The sequence below is a fragment of the Herpailurus yagouaroundi genome, unplaced genomic scaffold, assembly GCF_014898765.1.
Source record: "Herpailurus yagouaroundi ecotype Mexico unplaced genomic scaffold, PumYag 139, whole genome shotgun sequence".
Taxonomy (NCBI): Eukaryota; Metazoa; Chordata; class Mammalia; order Carnivora; family Felidae; genus Herpailurus; species Herpailurus yagouaroundi.
This window is the reverse complement of record NW_024412394.1, coordinates 48,032,079-48,042,086: the sequence shown is the minus strand read 5'-3', so window position 1 is coordinate 48,042,086 and position 10,008 is coordinate 48,032,079.

The window sequence follows — 10,008 nt, the reverse complement described above, 5'->3', positions numbered from 1 at the left end:
AGTGGGAACCACTCTTTTGCCACTGTGTGCTTGTCCTGAACACATTTCCACAGGGCCTTTCATATTTAGCCTTCATTTTTGACTAGTAATGAGGAGGTCTTTCTCTCTCTCTCTCTCTCTACGAAAGCATTGAAGGAAAACGTGGAGAATAGAGAAAACAAATGTAAATAATGGGAGTTTAAATAAAGCTCCATTTTACAAACGTTCTCATGCTTAAATGTTGGTGACTTCCTTTGAAAATGTCTCACAGCTTTCTTGTTCAAGAGCCTCTTCAGCAGTGCCAGATGATAGGGAATTTCTATCAGCTTCTGAGTTGGATAGTTTGCTTGAAATTGACTGGTATCAACTCACTCATGCACATCAGCTCTTTCTACAACCAGTGACAATTACTGCTTTGGTCCTGCTCCCTTCGCAGTTTTCATCAAGTATCAAGTTTTCTCCTCACTTGGTGAGTTACAGCTTATTGCAGGTAATTGTCTTGTTTTTATTGGAAAATTTTCACTGCATTTTTTTTCTAACAAATTTATTTATTTGCTTTTATTTACTTTGCCATATTGTCAACATAGTGTTCTTCAAATGCATGCAGACTTTCATATTTGATAACCTTAAAACAATGTCTTAAGCATTTTACATCCTAATGTCATGGTTTGTTATTTATATTTAAGTATTTTACTTAAAATTAGTTTGGAGGTAGGGTCAAAGTATAACACATTTATACATTCTTCTCATTTAAAATAATAGGAAATAAACTGTTTTTATGCAATACATCTGACATTTTAGGAATGTATTATTGTTATTAAAAGGGGTGATGGTTAATTTTATGTGTCAACTTGACTGGATCACAGGATCCTAGACATTTAGCTAAGCATAATTTCTGGGTGTTTTCTGTGAGAGTGTTTCTGGATGGGATTAGCTTTTGAGTTGGTAGACTCAGTAAAGCAGCTTGCCTTCTCCTTTGAAGGTGGCCATCATGAAATCAGCTGAAGGTCCAAATAGAACAACAAGATGGAGGGAGGCAGATTACACCTTTTCAGCCTAACTGTTGGAGCTGGACATTGGTCTTCTGCCATTGGGCTGAGACTTATTCTGGCTCTCAGGCCTTTAGACTTAATTATACCACCTGCTTTCGTGGGTCTCCAACTTGCAGACAGTAGATTGTGGCATTTCTCAGACTCCATAATTATGTGAGCCAATTCCTCATAGTAAATCTCTTTAGATAGATAGATTCTTTATATTATCAATCACAATAAATGTAAATGGACTGAACACAATAGATAAAATATAAAGATGGCCAGGCTGGATTAAAAAAAAAAATCCAAGGGTGCCTGGGTGGCTCAGTCTTTTGGCTCAGGTTGTAATCCCAGGGTTGTGGCTCCGTATGGGGCTCCATGCTGAGCATGAAACCTGCTTGGGATTGTTTCTCTTTCTGTCTCTCTCTCTGCCCCTCCCCACCACTCGTATGCTCTTTTCAAAAAAAAAAAAAAAAATCCAGCCATATACTATTTACAATAGACCACATGCATCACAAAAACATAAATATTTAGAACCAAAGGATGGAAAAATGATGTCCTAGACAAATAATCAAAGGAAGCCTGAGGAAGTTATTTTAACATTAGATTAAGAAAATTCTAAGGGAATAGGAGATAAAGAGAACCATAATATAACATTAAAAAATTTAATTCACCTTATAGTTATACCAAACTAAACCTTATGCACAAAATAACATAGTTCCTAAATATATAAATCAAAAGTTGTCAGAACTACAAAGAAAAATGGAAAAACCTATACTATAGTACTCTCTAAAATACGAATAGGTCAGGCAGACAGATGTTAGTAAAAATATAGAAGATATTAACTGAACAATGAAGCTTGATCTAATGGACATTTAAAAACCACAACATTCAATACACATTTGAAAATACACATTCTACATACTAATGTATAGCCCACATAAAACATTTATAAAAACTGAATTCTTGCTAGGACAAGAGCCAGCCCAACTAATTTGTAATCATTTTCTGATCATCATGTAATTAAGTCATTTATACAAAAAGCTGAAACCACAGGGGGGAAACTGGTAAATGTTGGCTACATTAATATTAAGGATGGTTGTTCACTGATATACATCAAAAAGTGAAAAAGCAGGTCAAAAACTCGGAAAGATATTTGCAAGATGTATAACTCAAAGAATTATATAATAAACTCCTAGAAATCAAGGGGAAAAAAATGAGCAGCCTGATACAAAAGTGAGAAGAGTTACCCTCAGAAGAGCCATTCCAGCTGTCCCATAAACACATGAAAAAATGCACAAACTCAGTAATTGGGAAATGTAAATCAAAACCACGATGAAGTATAATTTCACACCCACCAGAAGGGTGAAAATCTAAAAATTGTTCAATCCCAATGCCAGGATGTAAGTCAAACAGGATCCTTTATCCACTGCTGGTATAATACAGTATTCTGTTTGGGAACATCTACAGAGGTGAAGACACTATAAAGAAGGGCATGGAATGAGTAACACAAAATTCAGAATGGCAGTTATCCCTGAGGGAAAGCAATGGGAGGATGATGATTATCACACAATTAAGTCTACATGTATATTTTATACATGTTTTTGTAAGGATGCTACGTTTCACGATTTAGAAAGATATTAATGAAGTTAAAGGCTGGTATCAGCTAATACCAAAAGTCATTTTGATACTTGGTGGGTATTGCACTGTGGTTAACAGAAAGACACTATGCTGTTAACTTGTCTTTCATCTCATTTGTCTGTGCTTTTTCTTTCTTTTAAAAAATTTTTTTTTAATATTTATTTATTTTTGAGAGACACAGAGAGAGTGTGAGCAGGGGAGGGGCAGAGAGAGAGAGGAAGATACAGAATCTGAAGCAGGCTCCAGGCTCTGAGCTGTCAGCACAGAGCCCGAGACAGGGCTTAAACCCACGAACTGTGGGATCATGACCTCAGCCAAAGTCGGATGCTTAACCAACTGAGCCACACAGTTGCCCCTCTGCTTTTTCTAATGGTTTCCAGTATTGGGCCTAAGCTCTAGTCAGTTATACCAAACACGTATGTTACATTTCAAGACATGTTGTGTATTTATCACAAACCCAAAATACCTTGTTTACTGCAAACCTTTCAAAGACAGAGGAGCCATGAACAAGGAAAAAAAGAAATGTTTAAGACTGTTTAACATTTCTAATGCTGAATAGTAGGGTCTAATATTATTTAAATCTCTCAAATGTTTACTTTAGTCGGGTTGTGATTTTTTTTTAAAGAACTTTTTAGTTTTATCTGGCTTGATTTTTCCTATAAAATCATACTGTTAATGTAATCTAATATATTTATGAACTCTCAAAATTATTATAAAGTATTGGTTTTAAATTTCTTTTAAGATGATTTCAAGTTTTTTAGAAGCCCTAAGGAAAATGAAGATCAAACAGTTTCTCCTTTATTGTGATGATTACCAAACTTATTAAATCCATAGCTAGCCAAATCTAAGGTTTTGTAAAAATTCTATAGTAATTCATTAAGTCAACAACTAAAAGCTTCCTTTACTTGGCTCTAATGAATCATCTAAAACATCTATCTGTGCCTACAGACTTCTAGGACCATCTGTCTACTATTTGAGTTGAATTTATACTGTCTGACTTATATATATTTTAGGGGGTTGGCTGTATTAGAAGCATATTCTTAGAGGAGGCATCAATGGCTATAAGGTTTATTCTTGTATCTATCCCCAGGGTCTTTGGAAGGAAAAAAGGCATTTCTTCCTTTTCCTTAATGTAATATATTGATTTATGTCTTCAATTTTATTCTTTCTTCCTTTTGAAAGGATTTTCTTTCTATAATAATTCCCATTTCATGATGGTTACCAGAGGGGAGAGGAGGATGGGTGAAACAGGTGATGGGGATTTAAGAGTACATTTATCATGATGGGCACGAAGTAGTGTATAGAATTATTGAATCACTATATTGTGCACCTGAAACTAATGCAACCCTGTATGTTAACTATACTGGAATTAAAATAAAAAATAATAAAGAATTTAAAAATTCCCCTTTCATAGCTCCCTCTGTCTCTTCTTCTCCTTCTTCCGCCTCAAATGTTTACATATCCTTTTTAAAAAGCAAACAAGAACTTCCTGTGACACCAATAAGACATTGAACACCAGGTTCTTTCATCTCTCCCGTCTTCTGCTAGTGAGCTCTTTGTATAACTGCGAACTTCATATCCCTCCCTTCTTGATCCTCAGTGCCACAGCCAACTTGCCACCTCTTAGAGCTCATCTCTGTCCTTCTCAAACTGTTTCAAGCACACTGGCCTCCTTATTGCTTCTCAAGGCTAAGTGCACTCCTGTTTCAAGCCTTCGCATTAGCCCCTCTTCCCCATGCTCCTCTCCCATATATTCACAGGACTTCCTTCATTTCTCTACTCAGATGACATCTTCACTCTATTTAAAAAAACCCGAATAACAAGATAGTGACCCCCCCCCCTCACCTCTTAGATTGTTTATTTTCTTCAAAATACTTACCACTAGCTGGCATATATTTATTGGTTGTTTGCAAACACAGTGAAAAAGAAAAACTTTGTCCCCTTTGTTCTGTTCAAACAGTGCCTGGTGCATAGTTAGAGCTCAATAAATACTTGTGGATTGAATCAATTAATAAATGTTGAAAATGCCTCATCTCAGGTCTATAATGATTCTTCTGTTTCCTTGATGTCTTATTCATCTGTCTGTGGCATTTGTTTCTTATAACATATCCCTTCTCTCAGTTTTAGTGATATTATACCTTTATTTAACCTCTCTACCCTTCTGTTTTCTCCAAGAGTTCCTTTCAAATTGTTGTTCCTCCAAGGCTTGATTCTGAGCCCTAGAAATTTCTTTTTCAGTGTTCACATCCTCAAAGATTTCTTCTATTCTTCTTCTTTTTATTGTGATAAAAAAATAATATAAAATTTACCATTTTAACAATTAAAAAAATTTTAAATGTTTATTTATTTTGAGAGAGAGAGAGAGAGACAGAGAGCAAGAAGGGGAGGGGCAGAGAGAGAGAGGGAGACACAGAATCCGAAGCAGGCTCAAGGCTTTGAGCTGTCAGCACAGAGCCTGATGTGGGGCTCAAACTCATGGACCATGAGATCATGACCTGAGGTGAAGTTGGATGCTTAACTAACTGAGCCACCCAGGTGCCCTGTATTTTAACAGTTTTTAAGAACATGGTTTAGTAGTGTTAGCTATATACGCCTTCTTGTGCCACAAATCTCTAGTACTTGTCCATCTTGCGAAACTGACACGCTACTCATTGAACAATGACTTCCCTTTACCCCTTCCCCAGCTTCTAGTAACTATTGTTGTACTTTCTGTTCCTATGAGTTTGGCTACTTTAGATACCTCTTATAAATGGAATCATACAGTTTTTATCTTTTTGTGACTGGCTTATTTCACTTAGCATAATATCTTCCAGTTTCGTCGATATTGTAGCATGTGACAGGATTTCCTTTTTTTTTTTTTTTAAGGCTAAATAGCTTTCCATTGCATATATGTGCCACATTTTCTTTGTCCATTCATCTGCTAGTGAACATTTAGTTGCTTCTACCTCTTGGCCAGTGTGGATAATTCTGCAATGAACAGGAGTGTGCACATATCTTTTTCAGATCCTGTTTTCAATTCTTTTGAATATATATTTGGAAATGGGATTGGTAGGTCATATGGTAATTTTTTAAAAGGTTTTCCTTTCAAAACCATACTGTTTTCCATGCAGGTGCATTGTTTTATATTCCACCAATAATGCACAAGGGTTCCAGTTTCTCCACATCCTCATCAAACACTTGTTATTTTCTGTTTTTTTTTTCTTTTCTTTTCTTTTTTAAATAATGGCCATCCTAATGAGCATGAGATGATATCTCATTGTGGTTTTTATTTATATTTCCCTGATGATCAGTGATGTTGAGCATCTTCTGATATGCTTATTGGTCATTGGCATGTCTTCTTTGGAGAAATATCTATTCGAGTCCTTTGCCCATTTTTAAATTGAGTCATTTGTGATTTTGCTGTTGTCAAGTTGTAGGAGTTCTTTATGTATTCTGGGCATTAATCTCTTATCAAATATATGGCTTACTAGTATTTTCTCCCATTCTGTGGAATGCTCTTTCATTCTGTTTGAGATTTCTTCTATTTAAGACTTTTTTATACTTCACTTGGCTCCTGATTTATATCTGTGTTCCTCACTCTTGTTTGCACACCTCTTTGTCCTTAAGCCTTGCCTTGCCATGTCTTTCCTTTCTTCTTTACCTTCTATATGGTCTAGTATAGGATATAAAGTGGAAACTCAATAGTTGAATTGCCAAATTGAATGACTTAAATAAAACACTGGTGTACCGCCACTTCCAGTTTTGACTTCTTATGAAGTGTCCAGGCCCGTATCTCCAAATGCTTCTTGAACATCTGAAAACAGCCAATATTTGAGGCCTTACAGTTACCTTTCTTCCACTTACTTCTTACATAAACAATCATTAAATCCTCTCTATTTCTTTTGGACAATGAATCTTAAATTGAACACTTCTTTTCCTTTGCCAGGTTCACTGTGAACCAATCCGAATGAACATAGCCCCTCTCAATGAGATCTCCCATTCTTCTCTCAGCTGTGTTTTCGAACAACAAAAAGGCCAGCTCATTATTATCTTATTAGGATTCTAGGGTGGCGTCCAGTCATTCCCAAGAGCAAAACTGAAAATTTCCCCTGGCTTTTGGTTTGCCCTAAGAAGGCGGGAAATGTGATTTAAGCTCACAGTTAACAAAACAGTCCCTCCACTTTGGCCAAATGATGTCCTTCCTTTGTCAACAAAATACCTTTTCTTCATTCCTTCTTCTGGGCCTTCACTGTCTCCTAGAGGACTTTACACGTGACTTAAATAATTCGAGTCTTAACCCTTCTCCCTAATCCTAATCCTCAAGTATGCCTTTCAGTCTCCCCTGACAGCTAACTAAAATCATCTTTGTCCTAAATTTGAATATCTTAAGCAACTCTGTATGTTTTAACACACCAGGTTAATGTTTTTATTGATATAATAGCATTTTCTTTTGGAATATTTCTACTTTGTACTTCTCTTTGAGCTTGGAGGACCATCAAAATTAAAGTAACTTTTTCTATAGACCTTTGTTACTGACTCAGGCTGTGATCTTGTGTGTGGTTTACTTGACTTTTTTTTTCTTTTTAAGTTTATTTATTTATTTTGAGAGAGGGAGAGAGCAGGGGAAAGGCAGAGAGAGGGGGGAGAGAGAGAGAGAATCCCATGCAGGCTCTGCACCAGCAGCACAGAACCTGATGTGGGGCTCGAACACATGAACTGTGAGATCATGACCTGAGCTAAAACCAAGAGTCAGATGCTTAACTAACTGAGCCACCCAGGTGCCCCTCACTTAACTTCTTGATATTTATCTCTCTATTTGCAAATGGGAATAAGATTGGAGTGCAAGAGGTACTGCTTTTTGGAGCTTTTAGCCCATGATAGGTGAGACATGAATTATGACATTAGGCTATGACAATTGTTTTTTTCTCTTAGTATATAGGATCTTGTCTGTTTATTTATAGATAATCCATCCTATCCTGAAAAAAGAGTTTTAAGTCAGTGTTAGAAATATAAGATTTTAATTTTTTAAGTAAAGAATGTCAAGGTAAATGGACAATAAGTAGTAGGAAAAATAGAAAGAGAATAGAAAAAATAAGATGATGAAAAACAGGAGTGGGATCAATACACAGAAAGTATGTCTTGAGATGCAATCCACTTGCTACAGATGGACTGCAAATCTGACTCTGAGATTTCTAGCAGCCAGCTTAGACAGAAGAGCATGATCAATTCAATGATTCATGAAGTCCATACGTAAAAACAAACCAACTGCTCAAAGTCATAACTATTCCTGGTACTAAGATCAGAGGGAAATTTCCTGTTCTAGACAGTGACACTCAAGTGATGAAGAGAATTATGCACAACAGTTGAGTAAGTGATACGAAATTCTCCCTTTTAATGTTTTTGAGGTTTTTTTTTTTTAATTTTTTTTTTCAACGTTTTTATTTATTTATGGGACAGACAGAGACAGAGCATGAACAGGGGAGGGGCAGAGAGAGAGGGAGACACAGAATCGGAAACAGGCTCCAGGCTCCGAGCCATCAGCCCAGAGCCTGACGCGGGGCTCGAACTCACGGACCGTGAGATCGTGACCTGGCTGAAGTCGGACGCTTAACCGACTGCGCCACCCAGGCGCCCCGTTTTTGAGGTTTTTAAAGAAACATTTCTTTTGCCATTTTATTTTTCAGTAACATGAGGTTGATAGTGAGGCTATATGGTCAAAAACTTGGGCAGGTAAAAAAATAATTTTTAGGAGGAATTTGAAAGGAATGACTAGGGAGTGGCACTTTCACATCTAGAAGGAACAGACCAAGAGTACAGAAATAACAAGTTTTCAGGGCAAAGCAAGGGCAAAATGAGAAGTCAGGAGCCATCTGGACAGATTGAATGTGGTGCCAAAGCCCTGAAGTAGCGGAGTCTTAATTTTAAGCAGAAGATAAAGAAAATGAATTCGTAGTTGGAACAAGGTCATAGTATAATTATAGTGAATACAATTATGTGACCATTTACTGGACTCACTTTTGTGATTTCGTTGCATTTATACTATTTCTAGAAAAAATGATATATTTAATTATACTGTAATTATCCTGAAAGGACTTCTACATTTAGGCTACAATTAGCTCTGACCATTAGTCCATTATGAATGAAACAAAGGCAATAGAAAAGTGATCGAATAGCATGAACAGGCAATTCAAAAAAGAAGACATTTGTATTTGTATGGTCGTCTGTATAGTCAATCTGCATAAAATATTTTCATTTTATTAATAAATAGAAATTATAAATGACAAATGCACATTAGAACACCAGTGATATACTAGTGCTGTCTATCAATTAAAATTACACAGCAATTTTTATTTTAAGTGATAATACATAGCACTGGCTCTCTCATACGCTATTGACAGCTGCAAATGGACACAGTTTTTTAGGGTAGTTTGGTGATATAGATGGAAATCCTTAAAAATCAACACATGCTTAAATTTAGCAATTCCACTTCTAGGAATTTATTCTTAGGAAATAATTCAGAACAATCCTAAAGATGTTCACTGAAGAATTTTTAAGTGATTCTTAAAAATATAAATACTAAAAAAAATCTGACAATAACGAATTTGTTTAATAAACTATAATTCATCCATAGAATAGAATACTATGCATTCATAAAAGCTAAGAGTGTCACAGTAGAGTTGTTGTCCTGGGAAGATGTTCATGACATATTGTTTTGTGCTCAAAGCAGGTTCCATTAAGTGGTACTATCATGCTAACGTTATCAAGAGAGTATGGTGGTGTAAATTTAGGCAAATAGATTGGTAGAATGAAATAGGGAAATGAGAAATAGGTGCAAATATATGCAATCAATTGAGTTTCAGTAAAGGCACAACACATTCGAAAGGGAAAAGAAAACCCTTGCAACAAATGTTAGAAGAACTAGAAGTCCATATGAAAAAAGAAATGTACCTCACCTCTTACTTCACCACACACCAAAAAAAAAAAAAAAAAAAAAAAAAAAAACAAGATGGATCAGATGCCTAAACAAAACAGCTAAAACTATAATGCTTCTAGAGGAAAACATAGGAGAATATCTTTGCAATTTTTGGAGAGGCAAAGATTACTTAGTTAACTCACAAAAACCACTAATCATAAAACATAAAATTGATAAATTGGATTTATTAGAATATCATCATAAAAATACACCGTTAAGACAATGAAAAAAATGCACCACAGACTAGGATTAAATATTTACAATCCATATATCTGACAAAATACTTGTATCCAGATTACATAAGTAATGCCAAGTCAATATTTAAAAAAAACAACCAATTTTTAAAAAATTAGCAAAAGTCTTGAGCAGATACTTCACAAAAGATATGTAAATGGCCAATAAATA